Consider the following 26,693-nt stretch of genomic DNA (forward strand, 5'->3'; position numbering starts at 1 on the left):
TGACTTGTGACTCGCCTTCAAAAACACTGTCGCAATAGAGGACGTTCGTTGAGGGGCTCCAAGATATCGCGTTGGCAAATGGTGTGTCTTCCGATAGGCCGCGTCTCTGTCGGAAACCTTTAAGTTATTATTTCTGCGGCTATATAAATGGTCATGTAATTTCGCAAACAGGATTTCCGTAAGGATTAGCCATGCGGTTTTACTCTTAAACTAGTACATTCAATAGAGTATTTTAGTGAGTAAATTAGTATAAAAGGCCTTCGCATTTTACTTCACATTACATAGGCCAAAAAATTTTACTTCTACGTGCCAATCAGGAACGCGGCGATACTTAATCACAGTTACAAGAAGTAACACTTCAGCGTTGGGTTTAAGTAACCAAGGGCTCTGTTTTATAACTCCCTGTGTAGTAATATGGTAAAAACGTTTCGCGTGTTTACGTTTCGAGTGTCGTTAGAGTCCTGTCGTGCCAAGTGCCCGCGCCGAAACAAGCGACGTGAAAGTTTCGAGAACGTTCTTTATGACTTCACTTTTATGACGCAATTAGCACGTAGAATCTACATAACGTGAGCAGTTGTGTAGAGTTTGGGTACATAATAACTTACGGATATCATACGTCGCTTTTATTAAAACATGTGATGGATATGACTTCAGAAATAAAAAGTAATTTTGACGAACTGCAAAAAAAATTATTAGTTTATTATTTAACTTCCGCCCTCGACAGTTTTGAATTTTTTTTGTATTATATGTGTAAAAGTCGATATAATACAATTAGAAGTATCTAAAGAAATTACGCAAACGTCACTTACCACCAGAGTTCACCGGAAAATGTCCATCCACAGGGTAAAGTAGGTGAACTTCATAAAGTTTTTAAGGACGTCGGTAGACAATGTATCTGAGCCTTCTGGTTTTATTGGAAATATTTGGGGATATCGTAAGCCCAGCAGTGAAATAATATCAGAAATTTCTGGTGTAACGATCGTGCGCCATCTTCTTTTATTTCATAACACACAAACAGGAAGTTACATTACCACAAATTTAAATGTTTAATTATCACTTGCACCCCTCAATTAATATTTTTACTAACCATTAAACTAAAGTCATAAAATTCTCACAAAAAAAATTCAAATAAAACACTAACGAATTCAGTTAACTTCCCCTTAACAATTTAACTTAACTTCCCCTTAAGCTGATAATCAAAAAAAAGTTTTTTATTAATACAGTTAAAGTAGTTTTAGTTTTAATTTTACTAAAACTAAAACTACTTTGTTTAACTGTATTTATTAGTATACAAATCGTGTAAATAGCCTTACCAAACACCAGTTTGATATATTAGACCTTAAAATTCATATTATATGACTATTGTTATAAGAATAAAACACCAAATAAATTCGACATAGTGAGATTGAATGATTTATATACAAATTAAATAAAATCATACATCGAGTCGACAATAATTTATTAATTGGCAGGCACTACTATAAGTTTTAATTTTGAACTAACCAGCTTATTATTTTAATCAAGTATACTAATCATCATATAAGTATTATAAAGGTACTATTGCCATGAAAATGATAACGGTTGACATGCATATTACAATGACAATTCAAAATACTCAGAAATATTCTAAATATCGCTCCTCACTTGCTGTCAACAAAACCCCGCCGTCTATATACTCGAGCTAACCAAATCCCGCGCCTTTGTACACGAGTATGTAACAAATTCGCAATTTATGCGGATGCTAGGGAGACTTTGCGATGCGTTCTGGCGGGTTAGACGTGAACTTTGCAAATTTATATTGAAACTCGGATGACAAGATGTCTACCAATATGAATGAATTCTTACAATTATATGTTAAATACTTTCTTTATTGCTAAAGAAAATATTTAATAATAATTCTGACATGTCAAAAATATACTACACAATTAGCAATCTGATTACATCTGCATGGACGACATATTTTCTATAATACATGAGAATACACATCCTCGGTGTACGATGTACAAGGTATAATAATAAAAAAACTCTTTATTAACAATAAACTATACAAATTCTACACTTAGACATCTATTTTAAATTGAACCCACTCTTACCCGCCATATAAATTCAAGCTTGTGGTATGAAAAAGGAGCACAGGCGTAGAGTAAAATAATATTTTCACTTCATAGTTTTACCTATTGTAATAACGCTTAATCAAACCATGAAGTGGCTTCCTAGATGATCTTTGTTTAAATTGATGCAGAAAATATTCAAACGGAAGGTATTTATAACTCAATAAGTCTTGCAATATACGAAGTACTCATAATTACAGTTAACCACATTTAATAACCCTTATTATATTAAATTCTATTAGGTTTTGCTTAACTTTCAGTCCAGTAATCGTGGCGACCTTTAGGTGAAGCCCTATTCTTAAGAAACAAGTCACAATATAAATTAAAATAATGTCCTTTCTTTTTACTTATTATATGTTGCGAAATCTTCGTCGAAGGTCCTTAAGTATTCAAATGAACAAAAAAAAAATTACTGAAATATCATAATGGGGCCGTTGGAAGCTTCTAAGTATCTATTTATCTGTTCCGGGCCTAGATGGCCTTGTATAATCCCTGCGGATAAGGACTGTTGAAAGTCTAGAGAACAAATCAACGTTTTCTTACGTTGATTAATAAGCATCGTCACATACTTTATTACCAGTGTTATAATTTTTCATTTAACTCCATCATCACCATTTCACCGTTATTTCATCCACAGGACCTCCTTTGCTAGACATAGACCTCATTCAAAGATTTATATCAGGGCAGAGTTGTCCGATGACCTTAATAAGGCTATTTTTTTATCTGTTGTTCGGTTGTCACCCGACGTTGCGACGTCTGTGTAAAATAAAAAGAAATATTTATCTTGACATATCTATGGCCTTTAATAAAGTTCAACTAAAAAGTACTAAGATACACGGATATTCCTTTAGCAGATTATTGCCATATAACACGATTATAATATGTTAATAAATATATTTAGTATGTAAATCGAAAAGCAAACGCTTGTAACTTGTAACACTCGTGAATATTTTACTCGCCATGTGACCCGAACAAACCCTTAGCTTATATATGCGATGTAAATCCACAATTCATACAGAGTGCTTTGTACAACGCTCGTGATGCAGCGGAGCGTAATACGTTAGACGTTCCAAAATTTGTCTTCCAGATGGAAATAAAACATAATCGGATATTTCTACTTGACGTTGTGGGATAAAGTCGCCTATAGATATTCTTATTAAGTATAAAGGTTTTTTCAGTATCTTCTAAAAGGTAAATTACTTTAATACGTATTATAATTTACATGATAGACCATATTTATGTATAAACAAACAGCATAAGAACTTTTTTCCTTAAAATAAATCTTTTATTAGTTCATCAATGAAAAAAAATCGAAAAGCTTTTATAACACCTAAATATTTTTAATATTTTAACGAAGACAGGCATGTGTTATGAAAGGAGTTGTCGTAGTTATTTATGATTTAGGTAGAGATACGATCCTTTATCCATCTAAGAATATATACCTATCTTACTACAGAAGACTTAGAACTTACTACGGTTGTTATTTGCAGGTGGTTAAAATTTGTTACTTCAATTTCAAAGAGCTGTCTCGCCTAACAGACAGTTTATGACGACGTTATTCTTTATTATTTTATTCTAAGATATTTTATTTACCAGTATATTAAGAAATACAAACAAATGTATTCCTTATAAAGTGATAAAAAATATTTTGTTAAAAAATTAACAAAGACTTTTACATTAATATTATTTATTACATTTGAAATGTGAGTAAAACCTGTCGGTAAGTATGTTTATTGCGTATATGGACCTGTCATTGGGTTAAGGCATCTTCCATCTTCAGCCGTGTCTCTGTCGCTGACTTTGTAAGAAAAGGACAAATATTCTGCTACTTCCGCCATGCAGCAGTAGTCGTGCAATAAAGTGCACCACTCGCCAGCCCGCTGATAAATGCGCATGCATCAAACAATGCGAATTACACAACTACAACTGTTAAATCACTCAACACGTGTTTCACTTCTTCACGGGGCATCCTCAGGAGCAATGTTACACCGATTAGTGCCAAACACAGAGTCCGTCGCTGTCTTTGTCCAGTCAGACTTTCTTTATGTCGGTTATGTCATTAGCTTACTGATTCTTCTTCCCACCTTGTCGTTTCCTCTTGATCTCTTTAATTTTGTTGTATCGTTATATCGTCTATCATTTGTAGTCAAAACGCGATGTGTGCAGACACTTAATTTCAATGCATGTGTCAGCACGTTAGTAATTTTAGTTTATTCTCTTATTATGATATACGATAAAAACTTTATAATGATTTAAAATTAATTATCAGAAGGTTCATTTTCTAATACTTATCTGCAAGTTTTATTAATATTTTAATCGATTTCAATGCTGAACTAACGTTACTACTGTACGAATTATTATTAAATTTTAAACAAAAATTTACTCCTCCATAAATTTTCAATAAGATCGACTGAAAATAATTTGCATCCAGATTGTTCTAACGACATTAACAAAATCGTCTATATATTTTTGTGTTCTACGTTGCGCTTTCCTGTCCTTGGTCTACCTTAGAAGTTCAAGGCTCCAGCGTCCACGTGTTCTGCGCGCTATGTCGCCTGCCCATTGCCAATTACGCATGTCCTCATTCAAGATTCAATCTCTTAAAGATAGCATAGTCCTACCATAGCTTGTTGAGCAACTGTTAGCTTCCTATTGAGGCGTGAAGCAAGAAACCAGTGCTGTACTTTACTAACCACAAACTGGTGGCGAATTATTTATTCTTCAAACAGTCATTTTGTGACAGGCAACTGTTCACTTTAATTTTTAAGGACTGTATTGTTTTTTTTATTTTTATTGAACACTATTATTATTTGTGATAGTAACATCATATTTCAAATTAATAATATTTCTATTGTGTAAAGATTGTTGTGGTTAAAACAAACCATTCGTTACTTTTATGTTTGCAAGGAAATCGCAATTTAAACCGCCAGCTTCAGGTTTGAAAAGGTTCTTGTAATACTTTGAGTAAGTTGGCTCAGAATTCCGCGGAGTTTTCCTTACCCGGAATGAAAAGATTTTGCTAATGCGAATAGTTCCATTCGAATTTTTAAAAACCGGAAGTTCATTTGCCGGAGCTTTTGCGGATTTAGGATGAATGTTTGTCCAATTCTTTTTGCGAAATTTAAAGCGGCAGGAATGAATTCCACAAACGTGATAACGTTGTCGAGGGGGATAAAATCTTGAAATACCCGAATACTATTTTATTATTGTCGCTCATCTAGATTTTGGGTCTTTGCTTAAGTATTTTTTATTTATAGTCATATTCATAAGCAAAAATTATAAATATACATTTATTTATCAAAGGATAATCGTTTGATATACATATTTATGTATATTTATATATTATTTTTTAAATATTTAGGTATTTATACATATATATACCTATATATTTAAAAAAGAATAGGCTTGTTTCGACTTTGAATGCGTTATTTCTTGTGGGTTTATTAGTTATTGCTTATATAGACTGGACATGGGCACTTATCGTCTCATAAGATTTTCTTCTTATTATTTTCAGCCGACGCCCAGTGCAAGGCACAGGATTACTCCAAAAATCGGCCATGTGCTGCTCGTATCAAGCGTCTTCCCCTGACCTTAATTATGACTTGGGTCAACCTAGTGGTGGCCTACCCACGCTGCTTCTTTCTTACAGCTCGTATAACGATGGTCTTTCTTATGTATACATATATAATGCGTAGCAATCGTAACAATACAAAGCGCTCTTTCCTAGGAAAAATAATAAGTAACAGGATTACTAAATGCTTAAGGAAGTTTTGAAGTATACAAAAGACTTAACAATGTTATGTTTTGAGGTATTTTTTTTATGTGCACTATAGTGCTTATTATTTTTAATTAATTTACTTTAATAATCACATTTATTAATATGAAAAACATAGAGGCGGCGTAGGTTATAAAATCTTAGAGGTGCGTAATGTATCTTAGATCTATATCATCCATCTCTATCCATCCTCTGCTTCAACTAGCAGCTTTTTTTGGGACTACAATAGCTACGAATTTTAAAACGTTAAGGGAGTGGGAGTCGGACTTTTTAAGTCTAGTCTGTGTTCTTCTATAAAGAGAGATATACAAATGTCGACAATTTAAAGAAGTCACATAATGTTTTTTATAAACATTAAACGAAATAGTAACGAAAAGGGTAATTTGTTAATGATTTTAATTTTTTTAATACATATAAAAGGCAATGTAATATGCGCAAAAGAAGTAAATGATAATAATTGAGAAAATATATCATAAATAACATCTCTGCTCAATATAGCGTTAGTGTACATCGGTTCTGTTTTTCGAAATAAAAATAATTTGAGTGCAAGTGAAATCCTATTTTTAAATATTTGTGTAAATATTCATTGATTTTGTCGCTTATAAATAACAGCCGAGGATCCAAATCGATCTTATTTTTATCTTTTTCACAATAACTCTTTTATAATTTTTTTTATGTATTTCATGTCCATGCAGTTCAAATATTACTATTTGACTGGGTTTATAACATATACTAACTTTAAGACTAGGTTGAATATTTATTAATTTATTGCATTCTAAAAATAGTTTAATGAAAAAAAGTTAACACTATTGTTAATGCTATGTTTCGGCTTTTACTATGCATAAAATTCTAAGAGTTTGTTAGCTATTGTGATATCTATAAACAGTTTAATTTTTTTTTAAATAAGATTGATATGCTAAAAAAACTGCATGAAAATATGTTTTAAATTAAGTTGTTATTAAGAACAACAATTAAAATGTTAGAGAACGGAAATTGTACAGCGATATCTAAAGATTAACAATAGACTATTACTTAAAAGTGAAATCATAAAAACTTAATTCATAAAGGAGGAAAACTTTGTGTAATTTCCGAGGAGGGCGGGCAGCAAACAAGCGCGAAAGATAGCAGCAGCAAGAAGTAACGCCAAGGCTCGTGAAAAGCTTTTCCCTGATTAAACTTTCCGACTTCCGCTTCAATAGCGTTATTATTGTTGCAAATATTTAATTGCAACGAGGTTATACATTTTTAAAAGTATAAATTAAAAATAAAGAAAACGATTTCGTAAGAATAGTTTTCAGTTATTAATTTTTGTGAACTCCGTGCAAGTTTCTATGAAAACATAGCATAAGATTATAAAGATTATTTAATATTAGTTTGTGAGTAAAATGACACACGCCGACCCGTTAATGAAGCGTGAATAGGTCCTCAATTGGTAGATCGACGATGTGATGAAGGTCGCGTGAAGTCGTATGGTGCGAGAATGTCGATCATCGTGGTGATCGTTACAGGAGGCCTTTACCTTGCAGTGGAGTGTACATATATATATATATATATATATATATGGAAGTAACTTTTAAATCTAAAGTAAAAGATTACTTTAATAACCAACTCATGCCTTTTTTTAACTTAAAAAAAAATTAGTACATGTTAACCAAAGTTAATTAGATAATTAACCTCGTTTACAGTATTTAAGATGAGCGTTTAGCAAAGCAAACTTATGCATAAGAAAATAAACTAACGGTAAACAAAAGCTAATAAGGTCTGGCTTATAGTAAATGAGTATAAAGAAGAATATTCTTTTCTATAAAGATGGTAGGATAATGCTTTAGAAAACTGTAGAGCAAGCGTTTATATTTTATAAAATACCAACTGGAAATAGGTTCTCTAAGATTCTTTTGATGGAATGTAGGTAAGGTTTTAACGTTTAAGACACGATTTACGCGAACTTTTTAAGTAAAGACGTATTCATTATTTACAAACATAGAAAGAAAAACATAGAATTAACAAGGTCGGGCTAGCACTTCTCGTGTACAAAATTTTAGGCAGTTCGAATGCGAGTTTCATTTTCAAAGAAATCTTTTGGAGAAAAACATTTGCAGTTTTCCTTTCTTCTAGATGTGTTCAAGACTTATAAATTATACTATACGTACGTATGGAAAAGGCCTTTGTCCAACAGTGAACGTCTTCGCCTAATAATGGTGATGTTAGGAAATATCTGGCATAAGACAAAGTAAGATAAGAATGTACACATGTCTTTTACTGATCCGAACGAGATCCTAACTTTCTGAAAGTCTATTGTTTTGATCTAATAAAAAATTTATTTGACGACGAACAATAAAATCTGTTACTGAAAGGAAAAAGAAAAGAAAGTACTCTAAAAAACGCTTCTTGCAAGCTTTATGATTTTGCATAGTTCTAGCGGAAATAATTTTAACTTGGACTTTAATGAATTAAGCACAAAGCGATAAAGTTTCTCGTTAAAGAAAACGGATCGAATACGTTTTATGCTAAGAGAGGAAGATGCATTAGACTTACAACTGAAAGAATTTTATTTCTCATGAACTCAAAAAGTATTTTGAGTTCAAAAGTCTTTTAGTTAGTAGTCATTTATTTGTAATTAATAAAGCTTCAGATATATTAATAAGGTAGGTCCCATATACCATTAGGACCCATAAACAGCCTTCGAATTTCGTCACTTCATATAACAAAGACATTTTACTGTTTGCCATGGCGAGTAGTAGTATTCAACCAATGAAATTATATTACAGCAAAACTAAATCAAGAAAAATCAAAAATAAAATGGAATTCTTTAAAGCGGATACACTAGACTAATTCGAGCCTTATTTTTGGAAATGAAAATAACTTAAGAGCAATAACATTCTTTTATTAGACGGAAATAAAACCTTCTGCAAATAATACAGAAAGTGCTCATATTTATTAACTCACAGGGCGACATTTATAGTTGGAGTCATTCTTTACATTTTTCACGATTCTTTTAACAGTCAATATCTTTATTTAATATTCGTGAAGTAAAATAAATAATAGCAATCTAACAGTTTCATTGAGTACTAATAGGTATTAGAAGAAAGTGGAAGTAACCTAATACTATAACACACAATTAATTGTATGAAAATGTGTTAAATGAGATTTGTAGTCGTGGTTCGCGGGTTCGATTCCTAGGGTACAATCGTATATAATTCACACTTTGTCCATTAATTGCATAGGATAGCCATTAGGTAGCAGCGTCCTCTGAGTACCATAGTACCACACTGCAATCTCTAAGTCTCCCGTCAAGCGTGACGAGTATGGTATATATCTCTCACTGATTTTCTTTAAGGAACGTCTATAACTGCGGACTTGCAGTTCGTCTATGGGCTAAAATGATAACGACGATTTGTATAAAAAACATAATCGACCTTAGTAATGGTAGTGCAAAATGAGGTGGAGTAAAAGAATGTTGAACATGTATGATGGTCACAGTGGGGTTGACATGTCCTAATAATGATAAAACTAAAACTAAAGAAGATAATATCACTCCGGAAAGGAGATAGAGTATATTTGTCTATCATGGAAAAACTCTAGTCATAAGCTACGTTCCGACAATATTTATGTTATTAAGCAGTTTTGATTAAGTTTATGACAGAAAATCGAATCTCCCGTTATAAAAAAGTCATTTAATAAAATCGCTATTATGTATAATGCACTCTATACAATCTATAAAGTTAGCTGTTTTATTTAAAAGAAGGCTGTGCAACTGCTAATGTCAAAGGAAGGCGAAAAATACCAAAACAATTGAGCGTCTGTCTGAAAATACCTTTCAGACAGCACGTTACAAAGCAACAAAGAGACCTGGCTTTAGTTTTTTATTCGTTTGTGATAGGGGATTTGATTTTACCAGCTTTTTAGTAAGCAAGAAAAGTGTTGAATTTTTTATAGGAGAAGAATGCACGTTTTTGTTTTTTTTTAAATTTACCTTTTTTGCCACTACTTCACAAGGTGGCCAAATGACCTGCTTAAAATTATCGAAAAATGCTCGATGCAAGTCGCTTTCTACCAGTCTTATTGGAAATCTCTCGGACTGGCCTATGTCGAGCAATGGATGCCCTACGGCTCCTACGATGGACATTTTTTCCAATTTCCTAATAGTTCTATTATGTAATTACATAAACTATTTATTATTTCAAGGAATATGTTTTAGAAAATTACTGTGAAATTATTAGAATATAGAATATTATTTTTAATGATTAAAATGTCAACTGTGATTCATTCTCACTCATCTAATTAAAAAATTGAGGGACAAAAGAAATTATGCAACAGATTCAAGTACACTAGTGGAAAATGTTTCAAGCATATTTAGTGATTTTCAATTTACAGAATCTTTATACGTATTTCCGTAGCGTACATTGAATATCAATACATTCAATCACATTTTACTGTGATTGCTTATTTAATTTATAAATTGGTTGATACAATAATCATTTAAGTCGTAAGCAATCGACAGCGACATGGCAATAATATAATGTAGGATTTATATTAAAATATGTATCAATTCTGAAGCGAAGGGAATGAAAAAATGTTTGTCACAACTCGGTGAATACCAAAAATGTCATGGGCATGTTATTAAGAAAAAAATAATCTGAAAAGCGTTGGAGGTCGCCACATTATATGAACCACAAACAGATGCTTTCACGTTAATGACTCTCCGACAGCATCTCCTCAGATTTCTGAAGATAAATTTTTATAAAAGATGTAAAAGATAAAAGACGATTTTTTGTTAATGTAGCCTGAATGGAAAAATGACCTTGCAGTGACTACATTTGTGTATTCAAATTTCATTGGAAATTTATTTACTGTTATTAATTTTTTCAAGTTATTCGTATTTTATTTCACACTTTATCATCATCATCATATCTGATGATAGATGCCTACTTCAGACAGGCTAGGCTTCACCGATCTCCATTCTTACAATTATTATAAGACTAGTAACTATTGTGTCGATCAAATTTATAAATAATATATGTGTAATTATTATTTAAAAAGTAATTATTATTTACAAAATAGACAAAAACTAATTAGTTAGAGTGTCAGAACAATTATGGAAAGAAAATTATTTGTTTTAAAGGACTATAGACGTACAATAGCCTATTCATTAAATTTCGAAAATGTAACAAAATTGTATTTTTAAAAACCTTATATAAACGTCTGTGCATGCATAAATCAATGTATTGAGCAACTAACGGCCTCGATTGTTTTGATTTTATAATACTTAATGGCAGGTAATATAATTTATTTTAATTTTAAGCAACTTATTTAGTAGAAGTTTTATAAACATATATTCTTTAAAGTCAAAGTTATGTACAGAATCAGCGAGTGTACTATTGCATTCGTTTACTATATTGTACGTTGGTGGTATTAGAGAGTAAGATCCTACAGGATATTCTACGAGCAAGCTTGTGTTTTACTGCTTGTCATTTATATGTACAAAAAAACAGTTAATGAAAACTTAGGTTTTGTTTTTACTTCGGTTATTTAAATAACATAACGGCCGGAACTGAAACTCCTGCTCTTGAGAGTTGTAACTATAACATCGTCATCATCGTCATCATCATTGCAACTGTAGAACGTCCACAGTTGGGCAAAGGCCTCTTCCATAGACTTTCAATAGGATCAATTAAAACGCTTGTTTGGTCAGTGGTCTCCAACTTATAACCCATGTAATGCCCCAGCTATCTGTTCGACACGCTGTGTGGCCTAAAGAAATGAAATCTAGGGTATAAAACACGAAAGACTGTAATTCTATCACCTTTCAATATTAAACTATGTATAAATAATCTATTACTCTATTTTTTTATACAACGTAAGAAACGATTGTTTGAACAGAATCTATTAAGAATTATTTTCTTCGACCTTAATTCGTTATTACAATTTTTCTTCTAATATAAGAAGGGATTATAATATTTTACATCGAGGTTCTCGATTTATTCATATTTTTAGATAAAAATGTGGGTCGAAAGTTTATAGCTGCTCAGAAAACATGGGATAATCGCCTGCAGCAAGCTCTGAACCTTGATGCCTAAAGGTGAAAAGGTTGTATAATTTATGATATTCATGCATTACAATCGGCTATACGAAATAAAAAAAGAAGACAAAGGTACAGTATAAAATAGACTATTGTTTGCAACTGTTCATTAGTTTACTAAAAATTTACAAAAACCAACAAGGATTGATTTAATATGCAGGAATTGACATTTGTCAAGGATTTATCATATATGGAGCAGTGACAGTCCAGTAGTAGAGGACTGGGACTTGATAGTAGTTAGCGAGTTAGATTCCCGGGATACAATCTTATATAGTTCACACTTTCTGCTTTACTTATATAGGATTTTCACTACTTGCAAAGAAGCTTTCAGAGGATAAGTAGCAGCGTTTTCTACTTTCCATAATACTAAACTGGGATCGTCGACCCGCTTGCCAAGCATGGCGATTATGGTATATATCTCTGTAGACATCTTTGGAGAGGCCTTCGCTTTGCAATGGACACCCGCATTTTATACGATTTATAATATTACAAATGATCACTCAAGATGCATCCATATCGACAAGACGAATCTTCTATCGAAAAAAATTGTACATAATGAATGACTAGGAATTCAATTTGGCGGATTGCAAGGATGTAGTGGCAGTGTAATCTGTACCATACGTATTATAGTCTTAAGGTTCTGAAATGAGAGCTGAAATCTGAGACCACAGACCAGCAAGCGCTGCGTAAGAGGTCCACTAACAAGGTGAAAGAAGCAGGATGCTTCCAACCTGTCTTGTTGAAATTTTATGAAGGAAGCCTATGTCCATCAGTCCTAGGGCTAAATGATGTTAACGATAAAATTTTAATTTTTAAATTAAATTATCTGGTTTACATGACATCCTTGTTCAGATGAGTTTCAAAAGGCATTAACAAGCTTAACAATTTTACGAAAAATAATTACGAAGCAAATAGTTGGATAGACACCAGCTTAATGAACCAAATAGAAAAAAGTCCAATATACCGGCGCTTAATACACGAAAGAGCGCGCATCTCAATGCCACAAAGCTCTTTCATTTAACGAAAACCAGTCTAGTTAAACATAGTTATGTAAAGTTTCGCTTTATGTAACTTTCTCAGTCCTGGTATAATTCGCTTCAGAGTTTGCTTAATGAATATTTTCTTCCTCCTAAAATTCCGTTTGGCCAACCCACTCGGGCGTTGTACTACATAAATAATACATCTTCGTCGGCTTAATAAGAGAAGTGTGACTTTATTCTCTTAAATAATTATTCATTAATTATTTACGTAATGAGATATAATAATTTTACTTAATTTGAATTGAATATAAATATTACTTACTTTCATCATCATTGTTTCAGCCGTATGACGTCCTTAGCGGGGATGGTCTTCCCCACGGATTTCCAATAAGACTGGTTCGTCTATATACCTGACAGGTGCACTTGCTAGTTCATGGTTTCCACTTCAGAACCAGACCACAACGTACATCTGTTTTGCGCGTTATTTGGTCTTCTTACTCTTTTAAATCGGTCGGCCATTACAAAACATAAGCCTTTCCCAAGATCTACACGATGATCGGTCTTGCGTTGCTCGCACCCAGCGATTCCCGGACAATTTTGTTTAATCCTTCCAACTTGTCGATCCGTTTGACTATGTCGGTTAATTTTATATGTCTGCGGATCTACTTATTTCTAACTAGATCTCTACGTGAAATCTCGAGCATATCCATAACTTGTTAGGTGACTGTGAGCTTACCAATGAGATCTGACTTGAATGAGCTTATTTTAGAGCCATAAGTCATCACTTATAATACATATTTGCCGTACTCTCACATTTAATTAGATCTCATTTTATCATACTAATAAGCCTGCTTAAAATGCATTGATTATTCGAAATGATTTACTTCATCGCTTACGAATTTAACCGTGAAAATAAAAAAATAACTAAAAAGACAGACAGATTCTTCCAAAAGATCAGATGTCAAAAATATGAATGAAACCGTTAACTAATTGCAATTAATGTACAGGTAGTTGAAACATTTAAAAGCGGAGTAATAAACTATGAAGCGCTATGGAGTTGGCACTATCGATTCACAGTAACGAACTCGACTGCGACACGGGCGGACAGTATTTCTGTGGAGTGCGATAAAACAGGCAGGTGGGCTGTTTATTGGAAGCAATAAGAGGCAGGAAATAAATCAGGCGTCAATAGGTTCGAGGTAGTTTACGCACCGCTGCGCTGCCCGATGTTCCTGGATAAATGATGATCAGCAGAAATTGTTTCATCATTATTTTTCTCTATTTAATAACTAATTTATTTCAGTTATTTCCCTAATTTTTATATATTTATTGTTAAAGTTACATGACTTCAAGATATTTTAAGAAAAATAAAAAAAAAAATTACGTAAATATATTACTGTACAATTCGTAGAATATAACAGACATTTCTTCGACCAATGTGTTACCAGTGCCAATTTAAGCACTGAAACATGGTATGAAGTTTCGAGATTCATTATCAAGCCCTCAGTCCCTTAACGAACTATGGAGAAGACAGGGCTCAGAATTTAGAAAGCAGTCAACAAAGTTCAGCAGTTTGATAAGCAGAAATGGCTGTGGGCGCGCCACAGAGCGCTCAGAATAGATGACCGCTTAAGATGTAAGGTTCTATAGTAGGAACTACGGAATGGTAAGAGAAAAGTGGGAATTCCGACCATATATTGAAAAGGCTGATTGTTGTGTAGGAAGTTTATGGGGAAGGTCTATGTCCAGGAGTAGATGTCCAACTAATACAGGCCTTATAGTTTAAAGTCTGTGTTTAAGATTGTAGATCGCGATCCGAATTTGGATGGAGAAAGACACATAGTATATATAATAAGATGTGATCGATGCTCATAAACGGTAATGGAAAACGTTATTATTAACCGGTAAATTGGTTGGAACAAAAGTTGGTCTAACCAAATATGTAGATAGTAGTAGTGGGGGTAAAAAGTAAAACAAAACACCTAGTATCGGGTGACAAATGCAACGCTGTACCGTATTTTCAAGTACCAAATGTTTTTTTAATTTTTTTTAATAGAGATTTTCGGTAATCTTTGTGTTCGACTTGCTATTCTATATACCAAAAAATTAAGTTCTAATACATTCTTTCAGAATCGTTTCTTTTCTTAGTAACTTGTCAAGCGTTAACTTTAATAAATTTTCTAACTTTTTAGGTTTTGAAAATAATTAAAAGCTTTCGCTAAAGATTTTGTTAAAATCATTAACAATTTTTTTAATATCTAAAAAATCTAAAAAACACCTTTGCAAAATATATAAATGGAAAACAACGCTATTATACGTAAAACGAGATTTTGTCACAAACAATTGTCTTCAAATGAAGTATATTCGATAAAAGAAATTACTTCAACACACGCTTTTGTGAAAAGCGTAAAGAAACAAACATTGAAACAAAACGAGATGCAAAAAGTAGAAGTCGATTCTGCTTTGTATTCATGACTTTCAATAAATAACCATTCCTGCTCTGTTCTTAGAGAACAGGGGACCCCTACTATGGTAAACAAAATTATTTTTTACTTAAAAAGTAAAATAATCAGATCTTAACTTCTGGTGTTTAAACTAAACTTCTATTCATGACTTCTTTTGTCATTTATGTTATAAAAATGAAATTATCAAGTATTGTAATATTTTAAATATTCCAATTTAGAATATGAAGTTTTTTTTAAAAAAAAACACATTTCAAAGTACTAAATGAAAGGGTAAATGATGGAAGTGTATAAAAACCCAAAAATATTATTTCTTATGTAAAACTCGAAACAATATATAAACAAAGACAAAAAGTGAGAACTGCTGGTAGAGATTAAAGCTTTCACAAAACATCTGTATAAAATTATTAAAGGTTTCTTTCGATTTCGATTACCTTTTCAAAGAAATGATGTAAAGTTTTTGTTTCGTTTTACATAATTATGGTAATTTTATTTTCAATGTGTGAAATGTATTGAAATCAAAAAGTTATTTTTTTTATTGTAATACTAGGCTACAGTTTAATTTTAAATGGTGGCTATATTTTAATTCTGACATGTTTTAGGCAAAGATTTATGTATATAGGTGACAAAAGAATAACGAAAATATTTTAGAGACATGTTCTATTCTTACCGGATCCTGACATCCGACATGCACCTATTTGCGTAACCGGTGTTGACAGTTCTAAATATTTTAATGTTTGCGTCTAGCTTTGTCGGAGAAGTAATAGAATACAGGAATGATTTTAATCATATATATACATATATATATATATATATATATATATATATATATACATATATATATACACAAGTTAAGTGTAATATATGATAATGGTGTGAATGATGTGATGATAATAATAATGTTATATATGACATTATATATAAAAAAGTATAAAAACTGTAGTATATAATTTCCATGATATCTAAATCATATTTTTATTTTTTAACACCCCATAGACGCCTACTGCATGGCGTCTGCCAAAGGTATTTATGGAGGATATACCATGATTAACACGCTTGGCAGGCACATTGGCGATTCAAGTGTGGTATTATGGTACGCAGAGGATACGGCTGCCCATACTTTGGTACAATCACAAGTTTATCAAGACATTTTATGTCGCTGACCTGCAGATTTTATGAATTACGATTCGCCACTTCCCAAACGTTATTATTACATTATTTTTATTCGTTCGACTCCGTAATTTACTAACTTTACAATTTCAAAATTTAAAAATATGAAAAGTTCACATTACTCTCTAAATAACGTGCTGCTGTACCGCGCGTCAGCAAAGGGAGGCGAGACGGGAGGAGTATCGCCGCTCCGTTCCGTCAGCGGTGCAGGTGCTCTTTTCACCTCCAGATTTCTCCAGATTTTCCTCAAGCGCGCTATAGTGATTTCGGTAGCATTATAGTTAATATATTGTTAAAGGAAGGATTACAAAGATAAATTACGTCACATAAATTATTTTTAATAAACATAACAAAAAAAAAACTTAAGATAGAATTTTCTTGTATCGTTGCCTTTAAACGTACAATAACTTGTCCCAGAAGAGCTAAACAAAACACTGAGATGAGATCATCTTATTCTGAGCAAAATCATATCAAAATGTCCGTGGCTTCTTTCAAGTGTAAACATGTATAACAAAGCTATATGTGCGATAGTGGACTGGAAAATGCAGCGCTTATGTATTCTCTTAGCATTATATTATCAAGAACCATGAAGGAAGTATAAAGGAATATGTCTCTTAACGTTTCAAGCATAATTTTAAACAAATAAATCACCGATCTTTAGAAAATAAGGAATAAAGCAGCCATGGTGGTCTAAATATGAAGGATGAAGGACTAATTTATGATTACAAATTGCGGGTTCAATTCTCGACGCGGGTACATTTTGAGTGGAATGTTAAACCACTCCTGCTACAAACACTAAACAAAAGAATCGCGAAGAACTTGGCATGTTTTAGGAACATTAATTAAAAACTACATGTTAAATCTATATATTCGCACGGTATTCGCGTACCTTGCCTAACCTTTATTCTGTGTTTGAACGTTTGAACTATAACGTTGAAGAGTTAATCATGGCAATATTATAATAGCTTTTAATAAATTTATGATCGTCTACGACAAACTGCCGGGCTACATAGCGCACAGAACAAATGGCCGCTGGAGCCTTAAAGTGTTGGCGTGGAGACCACGGAATAGCAAGTGCAGCCTGTGACGTTCGCCCACAAGGTGGATATACCTTTTAAATGTCGTCGGAAGACGTTGGATTCAAGCGGCTTATAACCTTTTTTTGTTAAAAATCAATTGGGGAGGTATATGGCCAACCGTGGAAGTCCTACCGCCAAAATGACGATGATGATGAAAGGATAAGAATTCAATATCTTTTTACAACTTCAAAAAAAGATATTGAATTTTTATGCAGCTAAATACAATTGAAATTTAAGTAAACGTTACATTTAATGTCTTACAAAAATATTACATTATACATTTTTAGTTAAAAAATTAATATGAAGTAACATATATCAAACGGAGTAGAATTAAGTAGTGTTCAAAATGAGAACTACATTTACTTTGTACTAACTTTATACCGTTAAAAGTTCTGTTCTGTTTGAATCATAAGCTCTAAAACAGTGAAAACTGAAAACTGCAGCGAATAGGTCGGAGTAGCTTCTTTATACCATGTGCACAGATAACACTTAAAGATATTTCAAACTTTATTTTTCAGTGTAATTTAGGAAAAACAATTTTTTCATTTCAATATACATTTTTCAGTATATTGCATCCTGATTATTTTTAAACTTACCTGATGAATATGGAAGACTTGTGTTTTTAAACAGCCACGAATAGAGCTATGCTTTGGATTTTTCTACAACATCCAATTAGAAAAGAGATCCATAGACGAATAAAAGAGACCGATGGAGCAGCGAGCAGGCCGCAAAGTGCGCAGAACAGATAGCCGGAAGGTTCAGGAGTAGAGACCAGAGAGTGGAAGCACCAACAACAACGAACGACCTTAAAGTTGATGAAAGAAGCTGGAAACATACCGCTTTCCATCGGCCCGGGATCCCAGCATTGAAATTCTCCGGAGGAGGCCTATGTCTGTATGTAACTGTGGGTGTCCTAAGGCTGGAATAATGATGATCATAACTTTCAAGCCCTAGATTTGTCTATTTTTAAACCAATACTTGTGAAACTTCTATTTTTGAGTGCGACCAGCCCGATATTAGGGAGCGTGCTGAGTGTACGTTGCTTTAGTAAAAAGTATTTTAAATGAAACACTTGCAAATTTTCGTCAAGTGTAATGAATAACGACTCTTACGAAAAATAATTTTAGTACGGTTAAAAGAGTACAAAACGTATACGTAACGAAAACCGATAGTAGGGCTATCAAGGAAATTAATTACAGTGTTGATGTATTTTAAAAACTAACTCTGCTTGTTAACACGTCGTACTAGGCTTTATTAACTATGTGAATCAATAGCGTCTTCTCGTGTAATTGAAAGTTCATTATTGTATGTGCATATTCATATATATTATTAATAATGCTATAATTTAGTAATTGGCAATTATAGCCGTAATGCAGGACTTAGTAGTATCATAAATTTACTAAATTAGGTAAAATAATATAAAAAAATATACGTTATATGAAGCGCCATTTTCAGATTACAACTGCACAAAGTTAAGGTACAATTTTTCCTACCTAACCAGCGGTTATAAATCAGGATATCGAAAAAATATTGACTCGATGTCGTACGATGGCGCGAAGCCATCTCCCAGTTACATGGTAATGAGCGCTGATTTAAAATGGCTTAGGTTACACGATGAGGAAAATTGTAATTTTTCTTATAAATTATCGAAATTTAAAAAAAAAAGACTTTCTTGGGTGTATTGGGGCTTATTATTGCTTTATAACGCCGCCAAAATTTAGTAACTAATCTTAAAGAGATGACTTACTGCATTCAAAATTTAATGTTAACTAAATTAAATTACTCTTCATTGGACACGTTGGAAAATATATACATAGGAACATAAATAAAAAGTACAATCGGCGGTCTTATCACACGAGACAATTTCTTTCTGACAACTATAGTATGGAAACGGTAGAAGGATAAATCACAAGTAGTTAACGTGCACATATAGACAACTTAAATTTTATAATTTTTGTTCTTTCATAATTCTTTTAGATTTCTCTTATAGATTGCCAGTTTCTGACCTCTACTATAGATCCTTAAGGTCCATAAGCAAGGGCTTATTATATCATCACGGCTAAGGAGCCGTGATGATATGATTAGAACCGGCTAAAGGAAGAATATTCATGGACAATAGACAGGAGCATCTTCCGAAAATAATAAAATTAAAAATAAAAAAAACGGAACTCGCCAAACCATATGCCAAGCATGGCGAAAATTACCTATTGTTTGAAAAATACTTAAATTGATTGCATTCTATTTTATTTTATATGTAACATTTCATAAGTTTTTACTTTCTTTCATAAAATTTAAAGGATATACTGACGAGATTTTTATCTTATTCTGCTGATGGCGCTACTTAGAGTTTTGGAATAGAGAATCTAGCTTCGAATTAAATTTGTGCTTCTTCGCTGAGAAAATTAGCCCCTGTGCCTCATATGAAACATTTACTGACTACTTCGACTATTTACTGGTACATATGTAAATATGTACCAGTAAATAGTGTCTACTTAGAAATTGGCAAAAATGACCTGCCATAGTTTTTATCAAAAAAAATTCTCTCTGTTTCGGAATTTAATTATATAATTTTTTAGAAGTAAATTTAAGACCCATGGCGTTTACATAAACAAAGCTCGAATAGATTTTAATTAGAGTTTCAGTATGGAAACGAATTTAAACTACGGAACATGCATGTCTCAGCAATACCTCCCATCTTCTACCCTTACTCGATTTTCGTTATGTCAAAATTTCCCCACCTCGCGTTTTGAAATAAATTGTTACACGTTCGAAAACGTTACGTGGGTAGTCCCGTACCTACATTCTATATTGATCACGCTTCTTATCGACAGGTAATAAATCGAACCGACGCGTTTCTCTTAAAACACGTTAAAAACTAGACTGCCAAGGTGAGCGCGATTACAAAAACTGACTTCCCGTACCATGTGTATTCGGTGAGCGTTTAATCGATTTTTTTTCCATCGAGATACTATCTGAATGTGTATTTTACGTGACCGAGTAATTGATGTCGAGTAAATGGAATAGATTGCAGAATGAGTGGACGGTAACGATCGAGTCGTGTTGTTTTTATTAGTTTCCATGTAAAGAATAATTTTAGTAGTAGATTTACACATCATTAGGTATATGACCTTCGTATTGTTTTTTATTAAAAATAAATCGATTAGATCTAAGAGTAATTAGGTTAATGGTTTTATTAATCGATTCTAATATTAGGGACGTAAAAACATTCGAAACTCTTTTCCCTCTCCTAGTTCTAAGAGCGTGTGGCTTCCAATGTAGATTTTTATTATTCTTAAAGAACATGAATATCGGTTTAGCATTGAAATTTATTCATGCATACATCATTGATGAGATGACGCCTTTACAACTTCACGCCAATCGTTGTACCTATTCTAGTTGGATATTCCTGCATGAGTCTTCACTAAATATTATTCTTTTTACTTCTTTTTGGTTGTATAAAATATACTTAAGAGAGAAAGTTACCAAATATTGTTCTAAATTTAATTACAGGTGTGCTTATTTTTTAATGCTGTCATTCTTTTTTGGAATCCAAGGACATCCGGTCCTGCACAATGTAGTTGTAATGTTAATGTTCAGATCATGTTACCAAGAGGTACTTATTAAGAATAGCGTTTTCTTAATTATTATTTATTTGTGAAATAATAGAAAACTTATATTTATCAAATATATTTATCAATACATCATTCAGTTTTCAGAAATTAAACAAAATCCCAAAAAAATAGAAAAGTGGCGTGGCCCGAGGGCCTAGAAGATCATCATCATTGTTTCAGTCCTAGGACATCCACTGCTGGCATAAGCTGACATAAGCCTCTCCAATAGATTTCCAACTGGTTGGAAGCGGCCTCCATAGGCGGTTTTCTGACGACCTTGGCAATATAACACACGTCCACATTGTGGATGGACGTCCTACCACGACCAGGTCAGTCCATGGTCGATATAATATTGTCGTGGTTCATTGCTTCTACCATACTTAAATATAAGACACGATCTTCCTTTTCTTACTTTAAATCTAAAATAAAAGTATGTTGTTAAATAAATCTTATTATAGCATTGAAGAGTTTTTATTTGATCAAAATTTTTGGAACTTGGTTGATACCATGTATCCATTACATCTATTAATGTTAAATATTATTAAGAAAGGTCAACTGCGGAGTTTCTGGTCGGCTGAGCTCCGACGTTCGGCATTCCGAGCCGGTAAAATAATTTAAAAGTGCGTGTGAATGCCGTATAAATGAATACGTTCATGCAATAGTTCATCTTCATAATACCAACATACACTAAAAACTCATTACGTGATTTTAAATGATAACCAAAACATATTAAGGTTATTTATTCAAAGAGAAATAAAATTGTAGTGAGTCTAACAACATTAATACATGCTCTATTGTGTGAATATTGATATGTTTTCTATTCCAACGGGTTTAAGTGGCTGCAAGTGGTACAGGATATAGGCTACCCCGTATCATGAGAATCTTCATTTGTAGGGTAATATTTTTATTAAAATACATTACGAGAATTAACTCAATACCATAAACAAATAGAGAAAAAATTGTTGGTATACGTTGTTTTTAAGCTCTTAATAATCGATACGTTTGAATTTATAATTTTATTAAACCATAGTTCCATTAAATATCAATTATGTTACTATATAATTTTTTTATGTACGTACAAGATATGGTAAAAAGATAAATATGTAAAATGAACAGCTGATATTAATAATAATATAGTAGCAATGTAATATTGACGATAGAAAATAAAGATTAAGAAAGAAAATACATAAATTGTAACTTGATCAAATTTTAAATACGATGTCGATTGTAAACCCGACTTTACAACTATTTACTCCCTGTTTATTTATCGCTTTGACTCGCTTAACAAAATTGCAATTGTAAGAGAGAGAGAGAGAGAGAGAGAAAGAGAGAGAGAGAGAGAGAGAGAGAGAGTGAGAGACAATATAGTTATTTTAAAAATTTAACCTTTTGCCTTCTTGAAACAAAAGTTTATTTTAGTATTTATCTTTTTATAACTGCAATCTACAAGTTCACATTCAAATATGGTCCCTATAGATAAATATTAAGAAACATCTTAAATTCTTCATATTTTAATAAATAATATTTAAATATAAGTAATCGTTATTCCGATAAAAAGGCGTTCGTTGCTTTTGTAAGACAAGTATTTATTGCATGCCATAATTTTTATGTAAGTTATAGTTCAGATCGTGGGGAGTGGCATGAGCAATAAAATTTCTTCACCCTCACCTCGCTCCCTTAGGGATGTATTAAAAGATCCCTTGCATCTAGCGATTAAGTTTTTTGCCGTTTTTTAAGATTAAGCCTACGGGGACTACCGGTAAAGCCGTAATTTGATGTACTTTTACCATACTAATTCGATCAACAAGGAAAGATTATCGAGCGTCCATCCAAAGGATGAAAGAGAGGGCTGACATGTCGATGCTATCATCGAATTATTATCACCTCCCAGATGACTGTATAGGTGGGAATAAATATGGTCATGATTTCTTCGCATTAAATTAAGAGTTGTGTTATTGAAGTGCTTCATATTAGCCCTCTTAACTAAAAAGAGATAAATAAATAAAATAAGATCATCTTCCAGTTTCGTGTCTTTATACCCTGTAAAATTATAAATATAAATTCATAAATGATTCAAAAGTTTATGAATTGATTAATATGTTAATAAGCGTTACAAAATCTAAGTAAACTAAATAACAATAATGAATTATTTTAACAATCCGTTTATAGTTCAAAATGAACGAAAACGTTTTTTGCGCGAAACAAAATTTGCAACAGTTTCCACACAACTCGTCGTCCGGGGTCGAAATGAATTATTCCCAACTCTTTAGCTATTCAGCGTAAAGCGCATTCCGAAATATAACAGGTTATTTTGTAGCTTTACTCAAACAAACTGTTCGACCGCAATGTTTTGTTAACGGCGACACAGACGAACAAATGACTTTTTATATTTAGTATTTATACATAATGAAATTTGACGATGAAATCAACACACAACAGTGGACGCATTTGTCTTTGATCTGCGATGATATTAGCCTCGTAATATTCTCACCTTCGGAACAAATATCTCCCATAAAGACAGTTTCGCTAGTAATGAATTATTAAAACGAGTAAGTATTGTAAGTAAATTTGTTATCCACATCTCTAAGGGTTGTGATTAATGATATATATTATTCTTCACTCTTACTAAACTATGCCCTCTGTTCCTATCTTTAGCTTCGGGAACCACAGCATAAAGATTGCTGTCAAGTGACGAGCGATTTCCCGGACGTTCGCCCTTGACTTTTACAGTCACCAACAGTTGTTCAAACTTTTGGCCGTCTATTCTAGACAAGCGGACGAAAAATTCCAGTACTAAACGCAGGCAGATAGTCAAAAGTCTGGTTTTGATTTTCAAATCATATGATACAATTAATATGGTTTCTAGTCCGCGTATTTTGCAGTTTCTTCGTCTAACACCGTGTCTTGAGCATTAACGCAATCTCGATCTACCTTCTTCAAGGTCCACGTTCCTAACGACCAGCTAAGCTTAAAATTAAAAAGATCAAGGAATTGATGAGTTTTATTTTCGAATTTCTCTTTAGGTTGCGGTATTTCCACATAGCAAAGATAAATAAATTATTTCATTGATTCGGTCTATAAGACGTAAATAAATTTAGAATAGTTTTATAGTCTTCAATAAACAAACATTGTATTCTAGCTTCAAAGTCCCGGAAAGCAGCTGGTAGTTTAGCTAGCAATCTTTGCCTAATGCTTTATTGACAAGGCTACGTTTAAAGATGTAAATACGGTTATAATCATAACCATTATGCTTAATATAATCATTTTATTGAATACGCAACATTAAATTTATAAACATTAACGTTTAAGAATATATACGTAATAATATACATTTTTACATACGTCAAATGTAAATTATTGGCAGAGTATATTTCGCAAATGTAAAGGGTTGCATATAGTCGCTATTCGCGTACGTCATCCCGAAGAGTCAAAATCAAAACCAAAAAAATAATAATTTTATATGTGTAGATGAAAAGAAAGCAAAGTCATAAAAAGCATTTTATATATCCGAAGGCCGATTTTGTGCTTTTTTATTATAATTAATACAATAGTATTCCAGCAAATAATTGAAATACTAATTACAGTGTCAATATGGATGCCACTTAGCTTGAAGAACAAATGATCGACCAGCGATTGGTTCTGCACGCAATGTGACCTTAAGGTTTTGGAGTGGAGAAGACGGATCTGCGAATACAGCATAGTTCATCTCATAGATCATAGATGGAGATGATTATTATTAATGTCGCATTATAATGGTATAATTGTATTATTATAGTGAATCCCGCCTACCAATAAGAGACTACCAGCTCTATTTATTTAATAATTGTTATTCGATAATTGCCAATCGTTTTCATTGTAGCAAGTGTAACGCGATTTAGTCGAATACCAATTATTATCAGCGAATTATATATTTACGCGAATTTTAATGCGATTCCGATCAAATCGGACGCTAATCTGTTATCCGAATTGCAAGGTTCGTTTGATAACGATAAAATTAAATCACACTATTAATTGAAGATAATATCAATGGCATATTGTAAATCTAAGTTCTACCTTTTAAGTTAATATTTTTAATTTTATCTTTTAAGTGCAAACACTAGTACATACTGAAAACTTCAAGCTTATTTTGAAAATGGAAATTTAATGGCATATGTAGGAATAAATAAACCAACGTACATATGTGAAATGACGGACCCAGGGCAATCAAAAGGGCCCCTTCGTCGTAGTTTCTACACGGCTTCTAGATTTGATGGCCCGATAGATGACTTATCCCCCGAAAGGTCGGAAGGACGTAATAGTAATAAAACAAAAACGTAGTGACGAAGTCTTTACTGAGTTGTCGTGTTCAAGAGTTTGAACGTGTGTGGTTCGTGCAGAGATGCTATTATTGTTTGACTATCGAATTCAATTTCTTAAGAAAGATTATATAGGTTACATGTAGTTATTTATGAGTAGGCCAAGTTTATTTTAATTTTAGATTACCAAGGTACTAAGATGCACATCTAGCACGAGGTTCTTTGAAGTTAGTATTGATTTATAAATATACTATCCTTGTGGACAAGGATATTTTATATATGTGATACAAGGGAGATTTATAGTTTTCAATATCTTAACATTTCTAGAAGGCTAAGAGATGTAATTTAGTTGTTTATTGTTAAGTCATCATTGTCGTTTTATCCCGTAGACGTCCACTGCGAGTCATATGCCTCCCCGAAAAATATCTTTCAGGGGACATACCATAATCGCCACGTCTGGCAGGCAGGTGGACAATTGCAGTGTAGTATAATGGTACGTAAAAGATGCAGTTGCCCATCCTTCTGGAACTTGTATATGACTTACGAATGCAAGTCTAAGTTCTCTACCGCTGGACTGCCACTGCCCAAAATTTGTTTATTGTTATGAACCAACGAAAATTTTTAATACATTGGTAAGTTAAATTTTGGCGACCTTGTGACATTTATTCTGTTCAAACCAGAAGTGATAATTACATTTGTTGGAAACTCTGGTAAAACTCACTGTTTTTGGTATATTAGAATATTGTAATGATAACCGTTAAAACACAATGAAAGTCACTGGCAGGCTTTATGTTATATAGATGATGATGAAAAAGAAGAAATATTGCGAAGGGTTTTTGTTAATGCAAGTCTGAAGAAACTTGCCCACGCAAAGGCAAAGAGAAAAGTGAAGTGTACAGGTAAGAACGTAAAAACGTAAAGAAAAATATCACCAGGATTAATAATATGCGGGAGTCATCAATTAGTACTGACTACGGCTCGCAAACGGAGGCCTAACAGCTTGTGATATTACCAACAGTCAATTTAACGTACTTTTAAATTGAGGAAAAGTAATATAAATAGTTCATTTATAGAGTAATATATCACTATTAATATTGAGATCCATTAAACTTGCCATTAATGAAGTTACAT

General features: G+C 32.6%; 1 protein-coding gene across 1 annotated transcript in view; it reads right to left on the bottom strand.

The window, feature by feature from the left end:
* LOC137925134 (uncharacterized) overlaps positions 1-26,693 on the bottom strand; it is a 244,851-nt gene that overhangs the window by 100,002 nt on the left and 118,156 nt on the right. The gene's annotated exons all lie outside the window — the stretch shown is intronic.

This window comes from Battus philenor, unplaced genomic scaffold (genome assembly GCF_028537555.1).
Source record: "Battus philenor isolate CCGP_79_NKW_IND1 unplaced genomic scaffold, ilBatPhil1.0.hap1 SCAF_26, whole genome shotgun sequence".
Classification (NCBI taxonomy): domain Eukaryota; kingdom Metazoa; phylum Arthropoda; class Insecta; order Lepidoptera; family Papilionidae; genus Battus; species Battus philenor.